General features: G+C 41.0%; 1 pseudogene; it reads right to left on the reverse strand.

The window, feature by feature from the left end:
* LOC120231088 overlaps window positions 1–26,465 on the reverse strand; it is a 78,098-nt pseudogene extending 51,633 nt beyond the window's left edge.
* Between the last annotated feature and the right edge of the window lie 1,160 nt (window positions 26,466–27,625).

Genomic DNA, 27,625 nt, shown 5'->3' on the forward strand with positions numbered 1-27,625 from the left:
ACATATAACATATCTGCCTTTCTACACTCTCAAGTCAGTGTGCCAAACTGTATCCAGAGTTGGAAATTTCTAGGTCACAGGAAGACCTAGGATTCTGATTGATGGAGGACCTGGGTCCACTCATTTTCACTAGGCACCTGTGTGTGCACAAGGGTGCTGCTTTCAAGCCAGTTCTGGTGTTACAGGTTATGGAGTAGCACATTGATAGTACTATATAGCATATATTTCAAACTAGGCTAAAACCAACTCTATTGTGGCTCAGGCTGAAGACAGCCTTGGTTACAGATCCTTGGTAGAAGATCCTTATATCTTTTGTAGAAACGTTGCCTTTCTCTTGTCTTTAAGGGAAGCCTATTGAAGCAAAAGTTCATCTACACGTGCAGATAAATAAGGGTCTGCTCTGTACTTCGTAGGAACTTGTATGAGAAGACCCACCTTCCCTGTGGGTGGGAACCTACCTTCTCCCAGTGGACAGAAAGAATCCAGCTTGGAATTCCATGTGAAAGCAAATCTGTAATAAGTAGCTAGTTAGTTTCGTAGGTCTCATCACCTGGCTTATTTGAATAGATGGACCAAAAACAGGTTAGAGCATTTGAGCTAGTCTTTATCTGTGGGGTGAAGTGCTTGTGGCCCTCAAAAATGAGTATGACCTATGGAGAAGACATGCTAGAAACTGAGTTGGGCATTTTGCCTAGGTGGTGGCAGCACTCAATCATACAGAGCTCTGAGTTGGAGCCTCAGCTGGGCTGTCTTTGAGAGGGAACCAGCAATGTGGAAGGAATCAGCAGTGATTGACTAGTTGATCGTGAATATCTTGAGTCAATAGTCCTGTATGGAGGCAGTTTGGGTAAAGAATAGGTTAAGTTAAAACAGTTCAGAGGACCTCAGTGGGGAGGGAAGTGGACTTTGAAGGCTAAAGCAGAGCAGAGTGCCTCAGAGGCCAGAGTTAGCTCTAGTCCTATGTGAATGACACACCACACTTAAACAAGTGGATTGGTCCCAGTAGCAGAGGATATGTTTTCAAAAGTACCTGTGCTTGAGCAATATGGTTTCTTTTCTACAAACACATTTTCACATTTTCTGTGCAAAAAAAAAATGCTTAGGAGGAGTAAGTGTATGCTATGTGTGCCTTCTATGGGTTCAGTTTTCAGGATGTCTTAGGGCATACAACTCTTCTCTAAACATCAGAGCTTTTGTAGACCCCTAGGGCTCATTTAATTTTCCTTAAGTGGGGATAAAGGACAGAGCACTGCAAATCAAGCAACGTAAACATAAGATATATACCTTGTGGGGAACAGAAGATAATAGCTGGTCACCATCCACCCCTGTACTTGTGTGCAGCTGGATTTCCTGGTGTGCACCCACAGGTTCTTTGGTGCATTTTTAATTTGCATAGTGACTCATTTGCCGATGATCACAAACTACAAATGATGAATTCAGATTACAATTGAACTTTGGTTGAATTTCTGACCTGTCTAGAAAAGTTAAAAAATCATAAGATACAAAATTAGCAAAAGTGTTCTGTATCAGTCAAGGCAGTGTTTACAATCCTATGGTATCATCTTGGGGATATGGTCTGCATGTTCCCACATGTGGATATTTATAGAGAAACTTCTTAAAATCAGTTCAGTGTTGGGTTAGGTGTAAAACTCAGTTTTGACTGACTTTAGCAAATCTTTGAGAGGGAGCAAGTGAGTGAGGGGCAGAGAGGGAGGTAGAGAGAATCCCATGAGAGGCAGAGGGAGACCCAAGAGAAGCATGGCTTGTGCTCACCCATTCATGGCTTGAGCTGAAGTCTAATGCTTAACCTACTGAGCCACACAGGCACTCCAGTTGAGCAAATCTTTTTTTTTTTTTAATATTTTTATTCTAGGAGAGAGAGAGACAGCGTGAGCAGGGGAGGGTCAGAGAGAGAGGGAGTCACAGACTGAAACAGGCTCCAGGCTCTGAGCTGGCAGTCAGCACAGAGCCAGACGCGGGGCTTGAACCCACGAACCGCGAGATCACGACCTAAGCGAAAGTCGGACGCTTAACCGACTAAGCCACCCAGGTGCCCCAAGTTGAGCAAATCTTAGAGATGCCAATAAATCTACATGCATGCAGAATACATCTGCTTCCCCCACCCCCACCCTCAGGTCTTAGGGAGGATGTAGTAGTACAGGGTTTCAATTTCTTTGATCTCCCTTTTCTTGTGGTGGTCTTCCTGGCATTACAGAGCATGTATAGCCAGTTCATGCACCTTATCCAGGCTGTTGATGGCCCTTAGTGGGTAGTGCTCTTCCCTAACTCTGGGAGGAAGAATTTGGAAAACACCACATGTTCTTGTGATGCCTGAACTATACAGATCTCTTCATTTGAGTTGAGAATTGAGAAGAACTTTGTCATAATGATCGGACAACCTGGGCAAGGAAGAATAGAATCCTGTTTGCCTTGGGCCTTTTTTGCCAGTTATGTAGGTTGTATTATGTGGAGTTAAATACTGAGGTGGAGTTTGTCATGAAGATCCTTTATTAGAGATGAAATTCTGTAAAAGGGATTGGAGAAGAAGCAGGATTGGGAAGTGGTAGAAACTAACTGCAGCGAAGGCACAACAGTGCCTCACACAGGCCCATAGGAGCATGAATCTTTATATGGCCCACCAGAATTCCTCCATGGTGTCCTGAGATGACTGGTGTTTGTATGCTCTCTGCAGTCAGAAAGAGGATGTGGGCTGTCAGAGGAAAGGCAAACCGTGGAGGAGGTTCCAGCAGCTAGAGCAAAAAGCTCTTCCTTGAAGTGAATTTTGGAAAGATAACACCAGGTCCTCCATATCCAGTGACTTTCTGAACTTGACTGTCCTTTCTAGTCACTGGCCTGCTATATACATGGATGTGGTCTTCACAGGTATCCTCTGGAAGGCCTCGGCCCCCAAAATTGAATCTGAGCTTCAGTTACTAGAGACTGAAGTTAGATAGAAGATACAGTGGGTTGAGAGTTCTATCCTAAGTAGGATGTGAAAGTGTGCAGAAGGCAGCTATTCCTTCAACTTCCTTCTTTATTCCTAGAAACTAAGGTGGGAGAATCCACTTCGTAGAGTCTAACTCTGAGGGCCATTTTAGAACACATAATAGGTATGGTCTACATGTATCGCATGTGAGCTCTAACTTGTATAAAATTAAATAGTTCAGAATACTATTTTCTATGTCCTAGATGGTTTAGACCACATGGGAAACTTCTGTTTCTCTGCCTAGGTCAAATGGTTTGAGGTCCCAAGATCTTGGCAGAATGCAGTCTACAATGGTTATTCCCTATACTTACTATTTGGTAAAAGCCTATCTAATGGAAAGTCAGTATTTGGTCCAGTACCTTGACAAGAGTTTTTCAGACTACTTGTCTAGATCCTCTGGTTGAAATATTCTTCAGGCTATAACAGCTTTATACCAGTGGGCACTTGTGGGAGAGAAATCCAAAATGGCTCTATCCATGAGAGCCCAGGACTAGAACCTTTTGCTTGCTTCATGATCACCCAAGTCTTTAACTTAGAGCATGTGTTTTCAGCAAAGATGAGGAGGAAGAGCCTTTAGGTCTCCTAAATGGAGGCCTAATTTACATTAGGGCCTAATGTAAATAATGGGTCTTGGCATGTGATGTGAGCCATGTGTAGGTACCAGTGATCTCTTACAAGTATATCCTCTAAGCAGAATTAATGATTCACTATAGTAGCAGACTCATGACACAGAAATCTGCTCTGTTTATAATGACATTTAAAGTGCTGTGTTCTGGAGAATTGTGTTAATGTAAGGTGTATCTTGAGTGGTGCCAGCCCATATCTTTTCTCATTGTTTTTCCTGACTTCTGTTAATTTTCCCTGTATTCCATCAGCAGGATAAAGCCCATTTGAAACTGGATAGAATAGTTTCCTTAATCAACTAGGAAATCTTGACATTGTCTTTTGAAAATGGGATTGTGGGGATTGTAGGAATAGTTGTCTTCCAGGGAACAGACCAGAATGACCGTTCTTGCTAGAGCATCTGCAGACTGAATTAGACATCCTCTGTACTATCACAGATTATCTTCCTGATACTGGGGACTTGTTTTTCCAGCCCTAGGCCAGGACAGGGATGTCTGACAGTGATAATGTGAGCACATAACAAAAACTCCAGTGTCCATAGTAAATAAGTGAAACTAAATTTGTTACCCCTCACTTGTTAATTGTAATTCTTCATTTAGAATCTTGTGCCCTAGGTACCAATCTCTTCCTACTGATAGAGATTCCCCCATAGGTTTGTTGAAGAGCATCTCACAACCTACCCAGCCTTCCTAAAACTTTCTAATTTTTAGGGAACTTGGTAAATGTTCAAAAAAGGCAGTGACTCTAAATGGACCCTTTTTTAGTGGCTTACATGTTTTCTTGGCTCAGAAAAGGTAGCATTCATTTCAGATTGGCCTCCAGAGTTGACAATTTGTTATTCACCACTTGGCTAAAGAAAAATAGTGGCGGCTCAGAGAAGGTTTTAGAGGTGGCAACAGGGATTCAATCATGGTAGTATCCAGTATCCTTGACACAGTGAGGATATCCATTACAGTCAGGGATGTGGAGGCCATTAATCCACACTGAGCAGGAGTTGTAATCAATGGAAGTGGATGGTTGGTGTGGCAGGTAGGAAAGGTCATGGACAGAACTGCTGGGTTAATCTTGCTGAATGGTGGTTTTTATATACTAGGAAAGGGCATAATGAAGGGGGATCTAGGCTCTGTGCAGAGACTGCTATTTTCAAGTAAAACTATTTGAGGGTGACTCCTATAGGGGGAGAGATTTGCTCTATAGTACTTGATTGAAGGAGATGTGAAGTTAATGTCTATTGGTTAATTTGTCAACACATGATTCTGTTCCCTAGTTCCTAAACTCCTAACATGACTGGGTTGTCTTTGCTGGATGAATTCTCAAAGTTTAGGGAATTTACTCTCCTAGCAATACGTGACTGGTATGATGGTACAGGCTTTGAATGGATGTCCTTGAGTTTGAGAGACTTTATGTATCTGATCTCCCATGTATCTGGGAGACCATTTTAAGGACTCAGAGTGAAAGGGTCTAATGTAGGTAGGCTTTGCAATGGTTTTTAATAACTTCTCTTACAGCATTAACAATAGAAGTGCATGTCTTCTTGTAACTTAGAATACAGTAGCTTTCTCCAATCTTGGCCTTCCTTCAATTTGAAATGAGAGCATAATTTTGCTTGTGAATGGAGTACAACTTTATATGCTTCATGGGTACCTGTTAAAAGTTGCTAGTGCAACCCTTTCACCCTTTACCTTTTTGTTGTTGTTGTTGTTGTTGGTATTTTAAGTTTATTTTTGAGAGAAAGCCAGAGCAAGGGAGGGGCAGAGATAGAGGGAGACAGAATTCCAAGCAGGCTCAGGCTGTCAGCACAGAGCCTGATTTGGGGCTCAAACACATGAACCATGAGATCATGACCTGAGCTGACACCAAGAGTCAGATGCTTAACCAACTGAGCCACCCAGGCGTCCCTTTTACTCCTTACCTTCACCAAAAACCTCTTAAGGTTTTTGAATATTAGGGATATTAGAAATCAATATATAATGTACTTTTAGTTCAACTGGTTTGCATAGATCTATTCTTAGTTTCTTGTATTTGGAATTTTTTAATGTTCATGGTCATAAATTACTCACTGAAAAATTTTAATCTTTTCTTTCCTCCAAGAAACCCATTTTCCCTCTTTAGAAGATACTATCTTTATGTCCTCCAGATATTCTATGCATATACTTAAATTTTCAAAGTGAATTATGCCATAGACAGTTTCATGCATAACCCCTTAAAGTCTGAAAGGAGTCTCCTTTCACTAAAATAAGTGTTGGCAGGGATGTCTTCCTTCCTGAACTAGATGCAATTCAATATTTTTTTCTTCTCCAGCTATACTGGCCACCTGTATTCCTTGACTCAAGGCCCTCTTTCATCTTCCAAACCAATGATGGCTAGTTGAGACTTTATATCTCTTGACTCTGACAGTAAATCTTCTGCCCACCTCTTCCACATTTAAAGACCCCCGTGATTACACTATCCAATTGTGATCATCCAGGGTAATTTTCCTATTTGATGGTTAGCTGATTAGCAGCCTCAAATCTATCTGCAATTGTAATCCCCCTGCCATGTAACCTAACCTATTCATGGTTTCTAGATGTTAAGATGTGGACATCTTTTGAGAGCCTTTATCTGTGTACCAAAGAAGGAAATAGGAAGCAATCTCCACCTGAAAAGGGGCAGATGCCCATGAAAGGAGACACGGAGTGTGGTCCACTATATTGATACTACCATGATACTACCATATTATACTCACAATAATAGGCATGGCTTCTAAAGACACTGAGTGCTCATTGGCTATGGAGACTGAAAGAAACAGACCTGAAAATCAGTGTGTCTGCGCATGCTTTTAGAAAAAGGTCATGGTTTCTCTGGACTTTGTGTGTTGTTCTTGGTATCTATAAGCTACTGAGCTCTTATGTGTGGTTGCAACTTGAGGTGCCATTAGACTTGGTACTTCCTAGCACTTGAGTCTAGTTGCAGAACAGTGAGAATTAAGGACAGGTGCTTAGGTTATTCCTTTGTGGGCTGACCATGTGTGTCTCCTTAGGTTTGTGTACTTTGGCATTGATGTCTTTATGGATTCTTAGGCTCTCATTACAGTATTAATCTTGTCTTAAGTGTTGGTGTTCAAATTATTCCTTGTCTATATAAAAAAGCTGCAAGACTAGTTACCTAGATTTGAGAAGCTAAGTGTAGACAAGACTGACCTAAATGCTTTTCATACTACAGTGGAAAAGCTAAACTATCTGATTTCTACCCACACTGAACACTACTCTTGAGCCCCAGTTAAATATGCCAATCATTTAGTCATTTCTGGGTTAAGACTTAATTTTGAGGAAAGTCCAGTCAACAGATTCATTATTGCTTAGTTTGGTTTCTCCAAAAAGCAACCCTGAGACAAGGATTTAGATGCAATTAAGTTACTAGGAAGCTGATTCCAGGTAACATAATGGAGTAAGGGAAGTGAAAAAGTGAAGACCTAAATCACTAAAAATACATTGAGTGAGCATTGTGGGCAACTTGAACCAAGTTTGCCAAGGGACCCTCAGATAATTGAGAGGAACAATCTAGGCAGACTTCAAAAGGTGAGGCCATCCCACTCATCTTAATGGCTGGGAATCCCTTGGAGGACAACTTTTTGGCATCCTTGGTCTGTCCTACACATAAGCATGGGCTTGTGGCAGGAGAACACATGGACACACAGAAAGCCACTGACATGTGAAACAGTGTAGGTTCCCTCTGGATATTCTCAACAAATGGAGCAAACACTGGGCCCTCTTGCCTATCTATGGCTTACACATTTGGAAGCATTTCTGTGCCATATTGATTTCATGGTCTTCACTGGTTGGCATATTAAAATCAACCATTATAAAAAACATCATTTCAATAGATACAGAAAAAGCACTTGACAAAGTACAACTATTCAGAAACTCAACAGAGCAGATTTTAAAGGGAATGTACATAAATGTAATAAAAGGCCATATATGAAAAACCTATAGCTAATATAACTAAAAACTGAGTTTTCCTCTAAGATCAGAAACAAGAGTGTCCACTCTTACAACTCTTACTCAACATATTACTGGCAGTCCTAGCCATGGCAATCAGATAAGAAAAATAAAAGGCATCCAGATTGGTAAGTAAAACTGTCACTATTTACAGATAACATGATACATATCAAACTCCAAAGACTCCACCAAAAAACAAGAATTGATAAATGTATCCTGCAAGTACTGAATTCAAAATTATACAGAAATATGTTGCATTTCTATACATTCATGAAGTGGCAGAAAGAGAAATTAAGAAAACCATCCCAATTACAATTTCACCAAATATAAAATATTAAACCATAAACTTAACCAAGAGGGGTAAAATACCTATATTCCAAAAACTATAAGACCGTAAAAGAAATGGATGACACAAAGAAAAATATTTCATGTTCATGGACTGAACTGATAATTAGAATGTCCATACTACCCTAAACCACCTACAAATTTAATACAATCCCTATCAACATACTGATAGTACTTTTCACAGAACTAGAACAAGTAATTCTAGACTTCTCAAGGAACCACAAAGACTGAGTAGCCAAGGTAATCCTGAGAAAAAAACAAAGCTGGGGCTATGACAATCCCAGATTGCAAGATAAACTAATCTGTGGTAAACAATGGTATGGTGTTGGCACAAAAATAGACACATCAATCAACAGAACAGAAGAGAGCCCAGGAATAAACCCAGATTATTTGGTCAATTAAACAATGACAAAGGAGACAAGAATATACGATGGGGAAAAGGTAATCTCTTCAACAAATTGTGCTGGGAAAATTGGACCACTTATACACAAAAATAGACTAAAAATGGATTAAAAATCTAAAGACCTAAAACCATAACCTAGAAGAAAACATAAGCAGTAATCTTTGACATCAGCCATAGAAATATTTTCCTAGATAGTTCTCCTCAGATCGGAGAAACAAAAGCAAAATTAAACTTGGGATTGCACTAAAAAGCTTTCACACAGTGAAGGAAACCAACAAAACAAAGACAACCTACTGAGTGGGAGAAGATAGTTGAAAATGAAATAGCAGGTAAGGGATTAATATCCAAAATACATAAAGATCTTATACAACTCAACACCAAGAAGAGAAATAAGCCAATTAAAGGGCAGAGGACCTGAATAGACATTTCCCAAAGACATGAAGATGACCAACAAGTACATTAAAAGATGCTTAACATCACTATCATGGAAATGTATATCAAAACCACAATGATATATACACCTTACACTTGTCAGAATGGCTAAAAAAAAAAAATAGTGGTGAAGATGTGGAGGAAAAAACCTTTATGCATTGCAGGTGGGAATGAAAATTGGTGCAGCCACTGACTATGGAGGATCCAAAAAATTTTTAGAATTACCATATGATTCAGTAATTCCACCACTGGGTATTTACCCAAAGAAAATGAAAACACTAATTGAAGAAAAAAGCCATATGTCTATTGCAGCACTATTTAGAAGAGTCAAGATCTGGAAACCACCCAAATGTCCATCCATAGACAAATGGATAAAAGATGTGGTCTATATATGCAATGGTATACTACACAGCCATAACAAATGAGCTTTTGCTATTTGCAACAACATGGATGGACCTAGAGAGTACAATGAATGAAATAAATCAGTCAGAAAAAGACCACATGACTTCAGTCATGTGTAATTCAAGAAACAAAGGGTAAGAGACACACACTCAAATACAAAAACAGAATGTTGGTTGTCAGAGGGTAGATGGGTAGGGAAGGGATGAAATGGATAAGGAGATTAAGAGTACTCTTTACACATATAACACATTGTCTTTATCCATACAATACATACAGGAACATTACTCATCCATCAAAAAGTAAAATCCTGCCATTTCCAACAACATGGCTGGAACTAGAGTGTATTATGCTAAGTGAAATAAGTCGGAGAAAGACAAATACCATATGACTTCACTCGTGTGGAATTCAAGAAACAAAATAGGTGAACATAGGTGAAGGGAAGGAAAGGTAAGATTTAAAAAAAAAAAAAAAAGGCGGGGAGGCAAAACCATAACAGACTCTTAACTATAGAGAGCAAACAAGGTTACAGATGGGGGGCTGAGGAGTGGGTTAAATGGGAGATGGACATTGAGGGTAGTTGTTAGGATAAGCACTGGGTATTATATGTAAGTGAATCACTAAATTCTACCCCTGAAACAAATACTACACCATATGTTACCTAACCTGAATTTAAATAAAATCTTGAAATAGAGTGCACTGATCTAGATGGAATAATGTATAGAATTGTTGAATCATATTGTATATCTGAAACTAATGTTATGTACTTGAGTTAAAAAACAACAGCTTTTACACTCCCCTTATTTTAAGTTTCTTTATAACAACTATTACGCCCACAGCTGCATGAATCCCTAGAATGCAGTGGGTATTAATCAACTTCCTTTTTACCTATTCTAGATTCCTCTTTATCTTCTGCCAGTTCCTCTGCCGACCTAGATGATTTACTCCTAGGGAGACCCAGTTACATATCCCTGAAGATCTGAGCATGTAGTTACCTTACTCTAGTCAGGTATGGTTGCTGCAGTAAGTGTACCTGTCACCACACATTGTCATTAAGAAGTACCCAGTCAACCTCATAAGTCTAGACACAGTATTCCATTTTGTAGGAGGAACCTATTTCTTCACAACACTCAGGCTCAATGATCCCTGCCCTATCTGTAACTTCCCATTTGCCTACCAGTTAAAGGCATGAGATGCCTACCATGACTATTGTTTTATGTTCTCTGAAATATATTCTGTATTTCCTGGTGGAAGTCTGTCTTCTCTGGGGACCACTAATCATGCCAGGCCTAAAGTGGCTAGGACAGAGAGACCCCATCTCCAACCTGACTGTAAGGTGCTTGTTGACAGAAATCCTACTACTTCTCTCTTGGTTATGATTATAGTATTGTATCTCTTCAGGGACACAAAATGCTAAATCTAGGCTTCCTTCAACTTTAAGTTTGATATGATATTGGGGATATTTAAGGGTTTCTTTGAAATCAAATGAAACATTTCACCAATGAACATGAGGCAAAAGCCTTAGGATCCTGGCTAATAGCCCCCAACAGAAAAGACCATATTCGAGTCGGCTAAGTTTAAGTGGCTCCAGTTGTACTTGAGGTTGAGTTTCTCAGAAGGTGTCTCCCTGCTAGTCTGGAGCATCTCTTGTAGACTTTAGGGTCAGGAAGTCACTCATCTTTAGGCCTCTTTCTACCTTCAGGAAGTGATTCTCCAGGCAATTACAAGGATGGTCATATTCATGGTTTTTAGAACCCAAAAATGTAGACCCAGTATGGCCAGGTTCAGATGTTTGTCCATATATATGGGTGTGATTTCATTTATTCTGGGAAGAAGGATGCAGTTGATGGACTCATGTAACAACTTCAGGATTACTTGGGTTCCCAAAACTTTCTTCTACCAGGTTTCAGAGAAAGTGGTTCATGCCCTCTACGGTCACATCCTTGTCAAACTGTACAACCGCTGTAGGTGGTGGGGAGAGGGTGTCTGATGCAAACTGACCAGGTGGTTGGCCGCATCACCTGTATGGCTGGAAATACCCTGGAACACCTGGAAGCTTGTGGTGAGAGGTGGGTGCTCTCTGTGAAAGAATTAGCTAAGGGGCTGTGGGTACGGATTTTGTGTATTGGGAAAGATGAGAATTTGTGAGTGATCAGGACTTAAAGCCCAGTAAAATTCCATGGGGTTGTAGAGAAATAGAATGGGCAAGAGGAGGCAAGGCAAAGGCATATCAAGCAGAATCCAATGAATGGCAAACAAAGGTCCTAATGACAGAAGACCTCTGTAGGCAGTACATGTCGTACCTTAATTGTTTCCATAAAGGGAAGAGTATTTAATCCCTTTTACCCCATTCATCATGGGTTAAAACATGACACAATGGGGACTAAATTCCCAGGCTCTTGGAGTTCTTCACATTCCCCCGCCCCCCACCCCTCACCCCCCACCCCCCACCAATCCACATCAAAGGCACAGCCATTGGCTGTTAGCAATCAAATCACCAGAGACTACTGTGCCAAACATGGGAGAGGGATCTAAGATGTGGGTTGAGCAGGGACAGATCTTGATAGAGGGCATCCTGAAATCTGGAGCTAGAAAGGGGAAGCCTCACCCCAGTCTGTTCCTCCAAACACTGTTTAATCAAGAGGTAGATACAAAAAACTAGAAGTGTCCAGAGTTGTCATGAGATCAAGTCTGTTTAGTTTGGTTCCCTAGAAACAAACCATGAGAGGCTTATGTGAAAGTAATTAAGGAAGTATCCCTAGGGGAAACCAGTGAAGGAGTAGGGAGGCAGACAGGAGTTGGTAGGCAGCTAAGTAAGGTGATGATCTCTAGTAAAATCCTGTGCACTGTAGTCTTCATCCAGATTTCACAGCGGGTGGGGAGAGAGCACTAGACTATAAGTGAGTTGTGAGCTGGCCTTCCACACTCCTGTATTGTCAGTGGTTAGTACTGGCTGACCTTGTTTGGAGAAGTGTGAACTCTCGGGCATTCTGGCTCTTTGGGTGTGCAGGCAAAACAAGTCTAATAATCCAAGGGCAGTGCTTCAAAAGAATTGTAGATTCTGACCTTTGAAGACACGTGGCATCCAGGGTTGAGGGGATATAGGTATGACCACATGGTTCATCAATGATTTTTGTGGTTAGAGAGTAAAAAAGACAAAATAGGTGGCAAGTGAGGTTCTTTGGTCTATTCCTTTGACTAACACTTTGCTACAATTCTGTCATAACCCCTTGTGGCTTATGGGCTGGCCTGTGGGCTTTATCACAAGAACAAGTTCTGTCAAGTGTTTTAGAATCCTTGTTCTCTGTTTCAAGGCCTAAATAAGATTTTTGGAAGATGGTTGTATGGAAATTTCTAAGAGTTAGGAAGACTTCCAAAACAGCCTGTATTTGTAGAGTTTTGCATTTCATTTTTTTTTTTAATATTTTTTATTTCTAGGAGAGAAAGAGAGACAGCGTGAGCAGGGGAGGGTCAGAGAGAGAGAGGGAGTCACAGACTGAAACAGGCTCCAGGCTCTGAGCTGGAAGTCAGCACAGAGCCTGACGCGGGGCTCGAACCCACAAACCGTGAGATCATGACCTAAGCGAAAGTCGGACGCTTAACCGACTAAGCCACCCAGGCGCCCCGAGTTTTGCATTTCAAATCATGATATTCTTCATCTACAATCTGCAGCCTTTGGCGATAGGGTCTATCTATGTAGGGTTCATGTGCCTCTCTATAGTTTTAAACTCCTTAGCATGTGTTCGGAATGTTTCTTTGGGGGAGCAGTCAGTAAATCCTCTTCTAGAAACACAAGGAATAGAAGTTCTGAATATAAGCCTCTGTGTTGGGAGTTTTTTGATTATTGATTCAATTTTGCTATTAGCAATGAGTGTGTTCAGATTTCGGTTTCTTCCTAAAAAAAAAAGATTTCGGTTTCTTCCTGATTCAGTTTTGGAAGCTTGTATGTTTCTAGGAATCTGTCCCTTTCTTCTTGGTTCTCAAACTTGAACTGCTGGGGATTTCTGTACCTGGGCTCCAGCTTTGATTCTATTCCAGTTAAAAGTAGGTTGAAGCAGCATATTTATTTAATGAATGAATAAATCACATGTTCACATAAGTGTCACAGAATGAGTGGGGTGGAGGGCAAGGCTTCTATGGGAGATGAGAGAAAGTTTACTGGGGAATTCTGGGGTAAACACCTGTGAAAGAAAAGCAGAATTGGACAGAGGGAGAAGTTGAATTGAAATGCAGATCAGACTAAAGCCTGAGCCACCCTTGTGGGGAGCTGTCAGTCTGGGATGATCCTTGACAGCTACCTGAGTTGGGATGAGAGGTCTGGGTTTATATTCTCTCAGATTGCTAAATCATTAGATGCCAGCCACCATAGAAAGGCTGTGCCCTCAGATTTGAGCAGGCTTTCTTCAGCTGATCTAAGGCCTGAAGGAGATGTTAGTTTGAGGGATCAATGTCCATGGCATTCAGTGGCTGGGAGAATAAGTCCTTGATTCCTGAAAGATGGGAAACAGGTGCTATATCATAGCTTGTAACATAGAATTAAATACTACACAGCAATAAAAACAAAATACATATCCATACCTAAGAGGAATGATCCTAATAAGATGACAAAAGGTTTCCTGTAACGCCTTTAAAAAAAACTCAAAGGACTAGAACAGGCTGTTGTGTAAATACATCTTGGTGCTTTGATTATTCAGGTGTGAAGTCCACCCATCTTGGAGGCTCTGAAATTCTAGTACTTCACTGGGCCAAAAGCTGTATGCTCTGACATGAGGGGACTAAATGTTCTTGTTTTAAGCAGACAGCTAGCTGTTAATTGTCTATAGGGTACCTCATCCATGAATGGTTCAGTTTTTGCCAGGGAAGCTGCCTAGAGTCCCAGCTAGGTCATCATGGGGGAGAAGTAGACAGATTGGTATAGGAACACACCTTGTTTTGTCATACATACTGTACTTTCCTAGCACTGGTTCCTGGCACAGATACTAGTCTATACATTGGTGTCTCACCAGTTCTTTTTGGTTGTTCTGAAGCTTCTTTTCTAGTGGATTCCAAAATAAGGAATTGTTGGAGCAGTATTCTGAGTCTTAGGTTACCAGCTTGTCCACTTAAAGGTTCTGTATGTGTGTGTTTGTAAAGTCTTTAGGTTATATTTTCTTGATAATATTCAAATTTTCTACACTGTCTTGTTTAGTGTTGCTGTTGAAGTTACATATGACTTGGTAGTGTGCTTAAATGCTGAGGGTTTTTTGGTCTACTTTGAAGTCCAATGTGCTAATGCATTAACCATTATGAGTAGATTTTTCTTGGAGATTATGCTGTCAATTGAGGAATCCGTATCCTTTGTTCTGCCCAAGTGTGGGAACCATCCATTCAGGGGATCATTAGAAGACACAAAGAAGACCCAAGTTAAATATAATGGACTTACTACAAAAAGTAATGTCTTGTCTTTTTTTTTTTTTTTACAAATAGTTTATTGTCAAATTAGTTTCCACATAACACTCAGTGCTCATCCCCAAAGTGCCCTCCTCCATGCCCATCCCCCCTCCCCCCCACATCCATCAGTACTCAGTTTTTGTCAGCATTCAAGAGTCTCTCATGGTTTGCCTCTCTCCTTTTCCCCCACCATTTCCGCCCTTCTTCTCCCCCTTGTTCCTCCATCAAGTTCCTCCTAATCCTCCTATACATGCAAACATATGATATTTGTCCTTCTCTGCCTAAAAGTAATGTCTTTTCATCTGCATTTTGCTTTTGGTATGCCTTGATTCTCCCTTCCTTCCCCTCCCTTTCTTTTTTTTTTTTTATATATATTTTTATTTCTAGGAGAGAGAGAGAGAGAGAGACAGCGTGAGCAGGGGAGGGTCAGAGATAGAGGGAGTCACAGACTGAAACAGGCTCCAGGCTCTGAGCTGGCAGTCAGCACAGAGCCCGATGCAGGGCTTGAACCCACGAACCTCAAGATCATGACCTAAGTGAAAGTCGGACGCTTAACCGACTAAGCCACCCAGGTGCCCCTCTCTTTCTCTTTTTTCCCTTTTTCTCTTTTTCCTTTCTCTTTTTTTCCTCTTCTTTTCATGATAGCCAGTCCTGTACCAGGTAAAAGGAATTGCTGTAAAGAGCCCTTGTGTATTGTGGGGGAGGTCTGGGAGGAATGGCCCATTACCATATGATTAAGTCTCAGATTTTCTGTGACTTAAGCCTTGGGACCAAGAACTTAACAGGTATTTGTAGTTTTTTCCCTGTACAGGCAGAAGAAATGCCTAGAGGAGGGTGCAATTGGGTTCTGATAAACCTCAGAGGTTAGGTTTGGTGTACTAGTTTCCCCTTAGAGGGAGGCCTTGTTTAGAAGAATGGTGTCCTTTGGCATGTTTTTATTGGTTCCTCTTCTGTTCCTGCTAAACACAAGCATGGATTTTCTTAGAGTTTTCTTGGGGAAACCTAATCAAATTCCTACAGGTAAACCTTAGATTCTGGACAGGCTCTCTGGACTTTTTAAATCTCAGACTTGTCTGCACTAAACCTCCCAAAATGGTCCTGTACAGTTCAGGATTTCCTCCTTTGTGCTTGTTCCTCCTTGAGTTTGATTATAAGCAGGGACTTCTTGTATTCACCTGTCTCCCCAATCTATGGGGAACAGTTTGCCTGTCTTTTCCTTTCTGCTATGCATCCAGGAAGAATTTTAAAGTCTGTTCACTATTTTATTTATTGACAGAGTAGCAACCTCTAAGCTCTCCATGTGGTGACAGCAGAAACCAGAAGTCTCTTTGGCTGCTGTTTTGAGTACCACCTGCCCAGGCTCTATTAGGAAAACAGATCCAGGTACCTCAGAGGAAATTAAACTTTGAGGTACAAGGAATGTGAAGAATGAAAACAATAGATCTCTCTTAAAACACGTGATTTTGCATATCAGAACTTTTCTGGAAAGAGCTCTAGAACATGATAGAACTAAATGTTCTCATTTGCTCTGATGAGGGACCTGAGAAGAAGACCAGATTTTGTGGGGAAAAGTTAGGAACTCTGTTTTGAAGACACACCCACATTGCATGTAAAATTTGTAACTGTCATGAGACACGAGGAGCTCTTTTTTGGAAGCAGTTTAGAGAATCTCAGACATCACCACGTTATGGGCATTGCTGGGATGTGATGCTGCCTCATGGTAAGGGAGAAGTTCCCTGTCCCTGGTGTCACCAGGGTCTGAGGCCTCGGTGCAACACTAAGTTCTGCTCTGAGGGTTCAGAGGAGATTCCGTGGTAGTAGTGAGAGGTAGAAAAATGGAGGAGCCCTCTCTGGCTAGGAGTAATATTTGTTTTGCAGCTCCCTTTATTTGTATTACTCTTGCCAGCCCTTGTATGTAGTCCTGACCCTCCCTTCTATTACTGGGTGGACATGGTGTGGACTTGGAACTACAGATACTAGAACAGGGCATGAAATTCAAGAAGCCTAGGATTGTGTTGTAGACAATTGGATCCCCAAAAGATGGTTGAAAACCCACTTATAACTGAAGAAGAGTTTGAATCTTCAAGTTAACTCATTATCCCATGGGATAGGGCCAACCAGATGGTTTAATGATTCCTGATCTTAGCTATACTTGGAATTGAGAAACCTAACCAATTACCTATGTGTCTGAGTTCAGTGTTATGTTTCAACTAAACAAGTTTTGTGAAACTGGCCAAGTGGCTTGTTTAAGTGGGGAAGCTTGTCAGAAAGGCAATGAAATCACTATTTTGCCTGAAACATATTGTGGGTTTTGTTAATTGATAGTCTTTGGGACTGTATGAGGGAGAGCACCCACAGTAACTATTGTGGCATACTTATAATTTTCTTAGCAAAGAGCTGTTGCTCAAGTACAACACCCCCCACCAAAGTCATCTCAGAAAGATCTTCCAACTGAATTTGGTGTTGAGTAGATACCAATATTAGTTATGCTAAATATTGGCTACATTTTTATTGTTCCCTTACCCTTATTCAGAATGGCCAACTGACAGGTCTCAAGGAATAATAAGTAATGTCAAAGTAGGACTGAAATTCTCAGAGTTGAAATTCTGAGGCTGAGTTAATTTACCCATTCAGGGCAATCAGGGATTTTTTTTATTAATATGAAGTCTTCCTTTTACATGCTTTCTCTTAGGGACAAATCTTATCCCAGCAGGCAAAAGAATCAGGCCCAGAATTCCATGTGAAGGCAAGTCTGCATTTAGTAGCTGAATAGTTTTCTGTAGATACCCTCACCTGGCTTATTTGACTAGATGGCTCAAAAGCAGGAGCAGCCATTTGAGCTGGTTTCATCTGTAAGCAAAATGGTATTGGAGTCTAGAAATAGGTTTCTGAGTTCATAGGACATTTCTATTAACTGACTCTTTTTTTTTTTTTTACATTAAAAAAAAGAAGAAAGGTTTTATTTTTTTTTTTCAGTGATACTCTTTCCATCTATTAACTGACTCTTTAAAACCTATGGCTTCTAAGATGTGGGCGTTTCTAAGTGTGGGGTTATTAGACCAGGTCCTAGAGTGAACTGTGGGGCAGACAGGCTGGGATTATGCTCAGCATTTTGGCCAGGAGATGGCAGCACTCAATCTAATAGTGGAGCTCCATGTTCCAACTCTCAGGTGAGGTGGAGCCTCAGCTGGCCTGTTTTTGAGATGGCTTCTGTGTACAAGGAACCAGCAGTGATTGACTAGGTGGTCCAAAGGAAGATCCTGGGTATACAGCCCTGAGTGGAGGCAGTTTTGGGTAGAGAATGAATTAAAGAAAGGAAAACGAATCTGCAGATGATGCAAAACAAAGCTCTTTAGCAGAAAGAATAAACAGACTCTTCAGGCTAACGCAGAACAGTCTGCCCCAGAGAAGCAAGTAAGTTCTCCTTCTATATCAGTGATACACGCCTAGATGAGTGGATTATGTTATAGTAGTAGAGGACATCACATTTTTGAAAGCACCTGTGCTTGAGCAGCATGGTTCCTTTCCTACAAATAAACTTGCTCAATTTTCTCTTGTGCATAGAGAAAATCGGTCATCAGAAGCAGTAAATGTGTCTTCCAAGGGTTCATTTATCAGGATTTTTTATCACCTACATCTCTTATCTGAACCTAGCTTTTCTAGGTCACTAAGGCTCACCTAATTTTTCTCAGGTGGGAATAATGCACAAAGCACTGTAAACTAAACATGACCATGAGGTATGGACCTTGTAGGGGAAGGTGAAAAGGAGAGAAGGCTGCGGCTCGTCACCATCCACTCCTGCACCAGTGTGTAGCAGGATTTGTTGGTGTGCACCCGCAGGTTCTTTAGTGCGTTTTCAATTTGCATAGTGACTCCTGGGTAGAAAGACTGTGTCAATCATAATAACAAATTACAAATGGTAAATAAGATTGCAAGGAATATATCTGAATGTTGGTTGAAATAATTCTGAAGTTTCGGCTTTTCCTGAGGTGCTGGAGAATGAGCTAGAACACTAAGGGACTTGTATTAGCCAAGGCAGTTCTTATAACTATTTCCAATTTTTACCATTTTGAGGCTGGTCTGAATTTTACAACTTTTTACATTTTTTAAAAATGTTTTATTTCTGAGAGAGAGGGAGAGAGAGACAGACACAGACACAGTGTGAGCAGGGGAGCGTCAGAGAAAGGGAGACACAGAATCAGAAGCAGGCTCCAGGCTCTGAGCTGTCAGCGCAGGGCCTGAAGCGGGGCTCAAACCCATGAACCGTGAGATCACGACCTGAGCCAAAGTCAGACACTTAACCGACTGAGCCACCCAGGTGCCCCTGAATTTTACGACTTCTATAAATTATAGGTTAACATAAGGAAATCAGCTTGAGTATTGAACTAGGTTAAAAAAAATTCTGACGTGGTGTAACATTTCACACTAAATCTACATGTGCAGAAAATGCATCTGCATTTTTCAGGTGTCATGGAAGTTGTAGCACTACAGTGTTTAAATTTGTCTTAGCATTCCAGTGGTGGAAACATGGATGTCTGGTATCTCAACTTCTACTAATGGTGTCTGCGTTGAGATCTTCCCTGGAATTACAGAACATGTGAAACATGTTTATTTGAACCAACAGCCTTTAGTGGGCTGTTTTTTTCTCTAACTTTAGGAGGTAGAACAGATTGAACTTCTTATACATTTGTGTTTGGGCTGGATAAATGACAGATATCCAGAATTCCCAGCTGAGGAGCTAATACTAGGTAGGAAACCAGGCCAAAGGATAAAAATTATTAGAATCCAGGGCCAAAAAGAGCAATAAGAATTTGCACATAACCTGAAACTAAGAGTATGGAACCCGTGACATGTCCTAGAGGTACCAGAACTATGCTGAACTCTCTGAGAGGATTTAGAATTGAGAAGGGTTATGTTGTGATCTTGAAAAGGCAGCCCAGGCATGAAAGAATGGAATCCTGTTTCTTCATACCCCTTTTGCATGATTTGCAAGTTGGGTTTTTGGGAATTTAGACATTGAGATGGAGTTTGGCATGAAGATCCCTCTTTGGGTAAAATTCTATCAAGGGATGGGAAAGGATGCAAGACTGGGAAGTGGTTGCAGTTAACTGCAGTGTAGACACAACAATGTTTTACTGGGCCCCAGAAGCACTGACATAATGTTGATCCATCAGAATTGCTCCATGGTGGCCTGAGATGGCTGGCCTTTGAATGTTCTCTGCAATCAGTAACTGTAAATAGTCTGCCAGGGAAATGGCATGACCTTGTAGCAGAGACAAACCCTGAAGGAGTGGACATCTGACTACCCCCAGGAACTACAGCAAAAAGCCCCCTTTTTTTTTTTTTTTAACCAAAGGATCTTTTCAAAAAAATTTTTTAAATGTTTTATTTTTGAGAGAGAGACCGCATGAGCAGGGGTGGGTCAGAGGGAGAGGGAGACAGATCCAAAGACAGGCTCAGGCTCTAAGCTAGCTGTCAGCACAGAGCCTGATGTGGGGCTTGAACCCACGAACCATGAGATCATGACCTGAGCTGAAGTCGGATGCTTTACTGACTGAGCCACCAAAGAGACCCAAAAGCCCTTTCTTAAAGTACATAAGGTATTCCCTTTCCAAGTTCTCTATCTGGTCAAATTCAATAGGTCACCATTGTTTCTAATGTCTGACCTCCTTTTACACATGGCTGTGTGCTCAGCATAGCTTTCCTCCTGTGGGCCACCATAGCATTCCTACAGAGCCTCCATAATGAAATCTGATATTAATTACTGGATTTTTGGCAAGTGAGACAGATTCCACAGGGGACTAGAGTTCTATTCTAAGTAGGATGTGAAAGTGTGCAGAGGGCAAGTATTTTTTTCACTTCCTTTCTTTCTTCATATCTAGCAACTTCTCTTAAGTGTGACCTCTCTAACTCATCCAAACTGACAAATAGTTCAACATGCTATTTTCATGTCCCAGATGGCTTTGACCCCATGAAAACTTGTTTTCCCTACTCAGGTCAAAGGACTCAAGGTCCAAGGACCTTTGAGAGAAGGCAGTCTACAGTGTTACTGTTTTTGCCAATTTGAAGAGACTTTCCAGTGAAGAAAAGCCACATATTTGTCTTAGTGCCAATAGAGTAGCTCTTTACATCACTTGTCCAAGTCTTCAGATTGGAGTACTTTAGGCCATAGTCTTGTGCTGATTCTCTTAAGGCACAAGGGGTAGAGGATTCAAAGTGGCTTACCCATGGTGGGGTGGGGGGGGTATGACTTTAGCCCTTTGCTTGCCTCACAATAACCTAAGTCTTCAATTTTGAGCCTGGACTTTCAGCAGAGGAGGAGGAAGAACATACCTTAGGCTCTTAATACCTTGGAACAATTCTAGTGTAAACATGGGGTCTTGACCTCACCATGTGGGCTGTGTATAGGTACAAATTATCTCTTAAATGGGATCTCCTAGGCAAAGCCAATAACTATAGTAGCAGCCTCACTGCACAGAAATTTCCTAAGTTCATTGAGACATGGTAACGTTCTGGGCATTCTAGTAAACTGTTAATATGATACGGAAGAACCTAGCTCCTGGATCATACTTGAGTAGTGCTAGCCTACACCTGTTTCACTGCTTCCCTTGACTGTGAATTGCTTACCTCTCCTTATAGTCCAACAACAGGATAAACTCTATTCATACCAGATAGAATGGTTACTTTCATGTACTTATGAAACTTGGTATTTTTTTAATGTTTACTTTTGAGAGAGAGACCAAGAGAGACAGAGAGAGAGCATGAGCGGGGAGGAGCAGAGAGAGGGAGACACAGGATCCAAAGCAGGCTCCAGGCTCTGAGCTATCAGCACAGAGCCTGACATAGGGCTTGAACTCAAACTGTGAGATCATGACCTCAGCCAAAGTCAAGTTGCTTAGTTGAATGAGCCACCCAGGTGCCCCACTGGTATTTTGAAAATGGGATGGAGATAGGGGGGAAGTGTGTATAATAAAAAAGGCTTCCAAGGAGCAGCCAAGAATGACCAAGATAGCAGACATGCCAGGGCTTTGCTAAAGCTTCCACAGCCAGGATGGCCACTCTCTGTACCACCATAGTGATCATCATCCTGGTAATGGGGAATTGTTCTTGGCCCAAGGAGCTACCTCCTATTAGCTTTGAGGGCAGTGCTGTCCAATAGAATTTGAGCCACATGTTTTAATAGTAGCTATGAAAGAACAACAAAAAATTGGATGAAAGTAAATTCTTGGGATTTGACTTAGGTTCGTCTCAGCTTCTCTGACTTGCTAGTTATAACTATGGCCCTCAATTAAAATCTTCTGGTCCAGGCACCAGAAGTGCCCCCATAGGCTTGTTGAATACGAGCTCATAAACTACCCAGCCTTGCTTGATTTTTCTAATTCTGAGGGAACTTGGTAACTGTTCTAAAAGGCACAGTGACTCTAAGTGGACCTATTTTCAGTGACTTATAGGTTATTTGGCCCAGAAGAGGTGGCATTCATTTTAGATTAGCTGAGATGTTATAGTTCTTTGTTACTATACCACCTGGGTTGAGAAAAAATAGTGGCTCTTCAGAGTGAATGTTTTAGAGATGGCAGCAGGGATTGGATCAACTGTGGTAGCTTCCAATAACCAAATAGGTACCATGGTCAGAATATCCACATTCATGGATGGGGAACCATTAGTACTCACTGAGCAGAAGTCCTAATCAACAGGAATTAGTGGTAAGTTTGGTAGGTGTGGGGAAAAGTCACTGATAGAATCCTGGATTTTCTGAGTAGGAAATATTGGTGAATGATGGTGTTGCATACTAGGAGAAAAGATAATGAAGGGGATCTGTCTCTGTACAAAAACAGCTATTTTCCAAAGTAAAATCACTGGAGACCCCTATAGGGTGAGAGATTCTTTGTGTATAGTACTTGATCAAATGAGACATAAACTTAACAAGACTCTCTTCCTTGGGGACCCCTCCCCAGCTCCTTTGTGTCACTAGGTCCTCTTTGCTGGAGTAGTCCTCTGGGGTTGAGGGACTTTATTTCACCACCAGCACAGCACTATTAATGGCATAAAAGTGCAAGTTTGGGATGAATATTTCTGTTTGAGACCCTTTATTTCATCTCCTTTGTATCCGGGAGACCATTTTAAGGAATTAGGGTGGAATGATCAAAATGTAGGTGTTTTCCAATGCTTTTCAATAATTTCCCTTATAATCACATTAGGAATGGGAGTGTATATCTTTTTGCAACCTAGCCAGAATAAGTATCACTCTCTAATTCTTGCCATCCTTCAATTAAAAATGAGAGCACAATTCTACTTATTAATTGTGTACATTTTTGTATGCTTCATAGGTTCTTGTTAAAAACTGTTCCCAGCTTTTGACTCTTTACCTCTTAAGTGTGTTATATGTAAGCTTTTTTTTTAATATTAGTGTTATAGAATTCGGTATGTAACATGTTTTCTAACAACTTTAATGTCAATTTTGGCTATATCTTCTTGTGTCTTTTGTTTTTTAAAAAAATTTTTAACACTGATTTATTTTTGAGAGACAGAAAGAGACAGATCATGGGGGGGAAGGGGCAGAGTGAGAGGGAGACAGAGAATCCAAAGCAGGCTCCAGACACAGAGCCTGATGCAGGGTATGAACCCATGAACTGTGAGATCATGACCTGAGCTGAAGTCGGACGCTTAACCAACCGAGCCACCCAGGTGCCCCTCTTTTGGATTTTCTTATGTTCATCATGGGCATAAATTATTCACTGGAAAAATTTAGTGTTTATACTTTTTCCAAGCAACCCAGTTCCTCTTTCTAGAAGAAACTATCTTTCCTTACTTCTAGGGATTCTACCTATATACTTAAATTTCCACGAAGTAAAATCCTACCAGATACAATTTTCTGCATTACCACTTACATTTTGGAATGTGTTTTCACTAAAATGGAACTGTTGATAGAGCTGCATTCTTTTCTGGAGAACCTATATGGGAGGTTGAATCTGCTTTCTTCACTTCTCTACCTATTCTGGCTGCCTGTGTTCCTTAGCTCATGGCTTCCTTCAAAACCAGTAAGAGTATTTGGGTCTTTTTACATCCCTTTACTCTGACAGTGACTCTTCTGCCTCTCCTCCATGTTTAAAGACTCTCATAATAACATCAACTAACCAAGATCATTCAGGATAATCTTGTTCTATATCAGCTGATTAGCCACCTTAATTCCATCTACAGTATGAATTCCCCCCTTGTAATGTAACCTAGTTCAGTTTCTGGAAATTAGGATGTAGACCTGTTTGGCCATGATTGTGCATATGATAGAAGGGAATGGGAAGTAATTACAACCTGGAAAGGGGCAGGTGCTTATGAGTGGAGTCCACTGAATGTGGTCCACTATATTGACGTTGCCCGTGGATATATGTTGGACACTCTCACCATAAGACAGATGAATTCTAAAGACGGTGGGTGCTCATTGGCTATGATGACAGAAGAGAAAGATCTGAGTGCTAGCAGGTTGTGGTTCCTTTTGGAAAAGGACAAGCTTTTCCCCAAATAGTCCTTTACTGTGACCTGTGAGCTCTTTCTGGGGTTTTTCTGTGCTGTTTTGCTCTTATAATGCCTGGTTGCAGCTTGAGGTGCTGTTGGGCTTAATATCATTTATGCAATACAGAACAATAGGACTCCAGGATGAATTCTTAGATTCCTTCCCTTTAACATGGCTGTGTTTCTCTCCTTAACATTGTGTATTTCAACATTTATATCTTTGTGTATTAAGTGGGTTCTCCTGAGATCGTAGTTTTCTTTTCAGCTTCTGTGTTCAGATTGACTTTTTCTATTTAATGAAGCTGCAAGACTGGTCACTTACATATTTGAGCCAAAAAAGATCTAAAGAAATGCTTTTCTTCTAAAAGTAGAAAAATATAACATTCTGATTTCTCAATCTTAAAACGATCTTAAAGCCCCATGAATCACTTATGAATTAACGTTTGTTTTCAAGTAAAATCAGCCAATTCAGATTAATTCCTGATTATTTTGGGTTCTGCAAATAACTACCCTGAAACCAGGACTTGGGAACAAGTAAATTACTGAGAGTGATTTCAAGAAGCATAGGGAAGAAGTTAGGAAAGGCAGGTAAACCACTAAAAATAGATTAGTGAATAGGTGACTGTGGGCAACTTGGGCTAATTCTACTGAGGAACTTTGGTGGGAGGTTTTTGAAAAATGATTTAGGTAGACCCCCAAAAGTCAGGCCACCCAGTATTTCCTTTTCCTGGATGAGAGTTCTTCTGGGACACTCAAGGACTCACACAAGTAAACACGATCCTGTTTAGTAGAACACAGATAGGAATCAATTGGCATGTGGAACTGTCTGTAGATGATCTCTGGGTGGCCTGAGCAAAAAAGAGCTCAGTCTACCATTCACACATTTGGATCCACTTGTGCCCATATTGAGTTAACTTGTTTTGTTTTGGCTGGTCACCATCTTGACTGACAATTTCTTTCATGTTTGAGTACATGCATGCAAGTTGGGAAGGGGCAGAGAAAGAGAGAAGGTATCCGGGGCAGACTGTGCTTGTCAGTGCTAGACCCCAATGTGGGGCTTGATGCCAGGAGCTGTGAGATAATGATCTGAGATGAAATCAAGAGTTGGATGCTTAACTAATTGAGATACCCAGGTGCCCCTGAAGACTAAAATTTTACAAAGAAACCTATAATAATATGATTATGACAAGCTACTGTCCCCATAGTTGTAACAAGTGCCTAGGCAGTAATTGATATTCATCTTTTGGGTTCAACTTTAACCTCTGCCAGTATTTCTACTGATCTAGTTGCTGGCTTAGTAAGGGCACCAAGGCCTATATCCATGAAGGCTCAGGTCATGGATCCTGCAGTCAAAGTGTACTTGTCACTGTGTTTCTAAGAGGCATTCAACCCCACAAGTATAAGCATAGGTTTCTCTTAAGAAGTAGGAACTATTTATTTCATGATGCTAAAAGGTCAGTGACACTTGCCATAACAGTAACTCTTTATTTGTCTGCTGGCCTATAGGCAAGAGGTTCCTTAGAGTGACTAGTTGTAGCTTTAAGTCCCATGGAACCCATTCTATATCTCCTGATGGAAGTATTCCACCAGGGACATAAGAACCACTAATTCTTTTAAAAACTTTTTAAATGTTTTATTTATTTCTGAGAGAGAGAGAGAGACAGTGTGAGCATGGGAGGGTCAGAGAGAGGGAGATACAGAATCTGAAACAGGCTCCAGACTCTGAGCTGGCAGTCAGCACAGAACCCGACGCAGGGCTCGAACCCATGAACTGTGAGATCATGACCTGAGCCAAAGTAGGAAGCTTAACCAACTGAGCCACCTAGGTGCCCCAAGAACCACTAATTCTGTAGGGCCTGAAGTTGTAGGGATAGGAAGTACCCATCACCAAGTGGATCTTAAGGTGTAATGGTGTCAGGAACCATTCTACTTCTACCCTTTGGTTATGGAAACAGTGTTGTAGATCTTGGGGACAAAATACTAATAATGGATATTTCATCAACTTAGAATAAATTGATATTTTATACTGGATATAGTTAAGGGTTGATTTGAAACCAGCTGAAACATATTACTAATGAGCATGCGGCAAAAGCTTTAGGATCAAGGATAATATTCAGCTTAACATAGAGTTCAGATGGTTGAACTCAGATGGCCCCAGTCATACTTGCGGTTGAGCTTTTCAGAAGGGTAACTTCAGGGGCTCATCTTGTCCACACTGTCTGGTCAGAATGTTACTGATTTCAAGGACTTTTACCTCCTTCAGGAAGTGGTTCTGCAGGAAATCACAAGGATAGGCATGTTCGTACTTTCCAGAGTTTAGGATCTGTGGCTCCAGTAGGGTCAGTTTCTGATCTTTTTCCATGGCCTTTATAATATGCCCCCATTGATTCTGGAGGGAAGGTGCAGCATATGAACTCATTTGGCAACTTTAAGATTCCTTTGGTGCTTCAACTTTTTTTCTGCCAGATCAGAAAAAAACTGGTTTATTCCTTCTAGGGCCACATCCTTGTGGTCAAAATAGAAGTTTTGTAGGTGGTAGTTAAAGGGTGCCTAAATGCAAAGTGACCATGTGATTGACAGCATCCTCTTGGGTGGATAGAATTACAATGGAGTACATAGAAGCCTGTACTGACAGGCAGGTGCTACCTGAAAAACTTAGCTGGGTTAGAGGCTGGCCAGGAGTTTGAAGTATGTGTTCAGTTCAGTTCTCTAGAAGCAGACCCTAAGATGAGAATTTGTGAGTGATTAGGACTTACAACTAAGAAAAATTCCATGATAGTAAAAAAGGACAGGCAAGAGAAGGCAGAACAAGGGCATGATATGGAGAAGAGTCCAGTGAATGGCAAATATGAGTAAATATGGCAAATTACCTCTGGGGACAGTATAAGTTGCAGTTCAGTTGTATCAGTCGAGGGCAAGAGAATGAGAGAATTATCTTCTTACCCCATCTGTCATTAGCTGAAGCCTGCTGGTGGGGCAGGAGACCTAAATTCAGGGTCCTTTGAACTCTACATGTAGCACCCCCAGCCAAGACATAAGTGCTGACTGTTAGCAGCCAAATCACAAGGAGTTATTATGCCAAATGTGGGAGAGAGATTTATGGAGATATGGGATGAAACTGATAGCCTCTGATATAGGGCTTCCCTGAGGCTTGGAGCTAGAAGAAGAAAATACCTCCCCTAGTCTCTTCATTCTGAACACTGTTAAGTCAAGAAGCAGATCTGTAAAACTGGAAGTGCCATGATTGTTATGAATTTAAAGTGAGACCAACTATGCAGTGGGTTTTGAGATCTCCACAGAAGACAGAGATTCACAGAAGTAATAGAATATTCCAGAAGAAATAAGTCAAGGTGTAGAGAGGCAGGATAGAGGTTGATAGGAAACCAAGGAAGACTGTGATCTCTAGCAAAATCTGGTGCACTAACTCTCCATTATATCCTTCAAAGGAGACCATTAGATTGTAAGTTATACTCCATTGGGAGTTGCACTTTGAAAGTTGTGTATCTAACATTAGTTAATAGC

This window comes from Hyaena hyaena, unplaced genomic scaffold, assembly GCF_003009895.1.
Source record: "Hyaena hyaena isolate Hyena2069 unplaced genomic scaffold, ASM300989v1 scaffold_54, whole genome shotgun sequence".
Classification (NCBI taxonomy): Eukaryota; Metazoa; Chordata; class Mammalia; order Carnivora; family Hyaenidae; genus Hyaena; species Hyaena hyaena.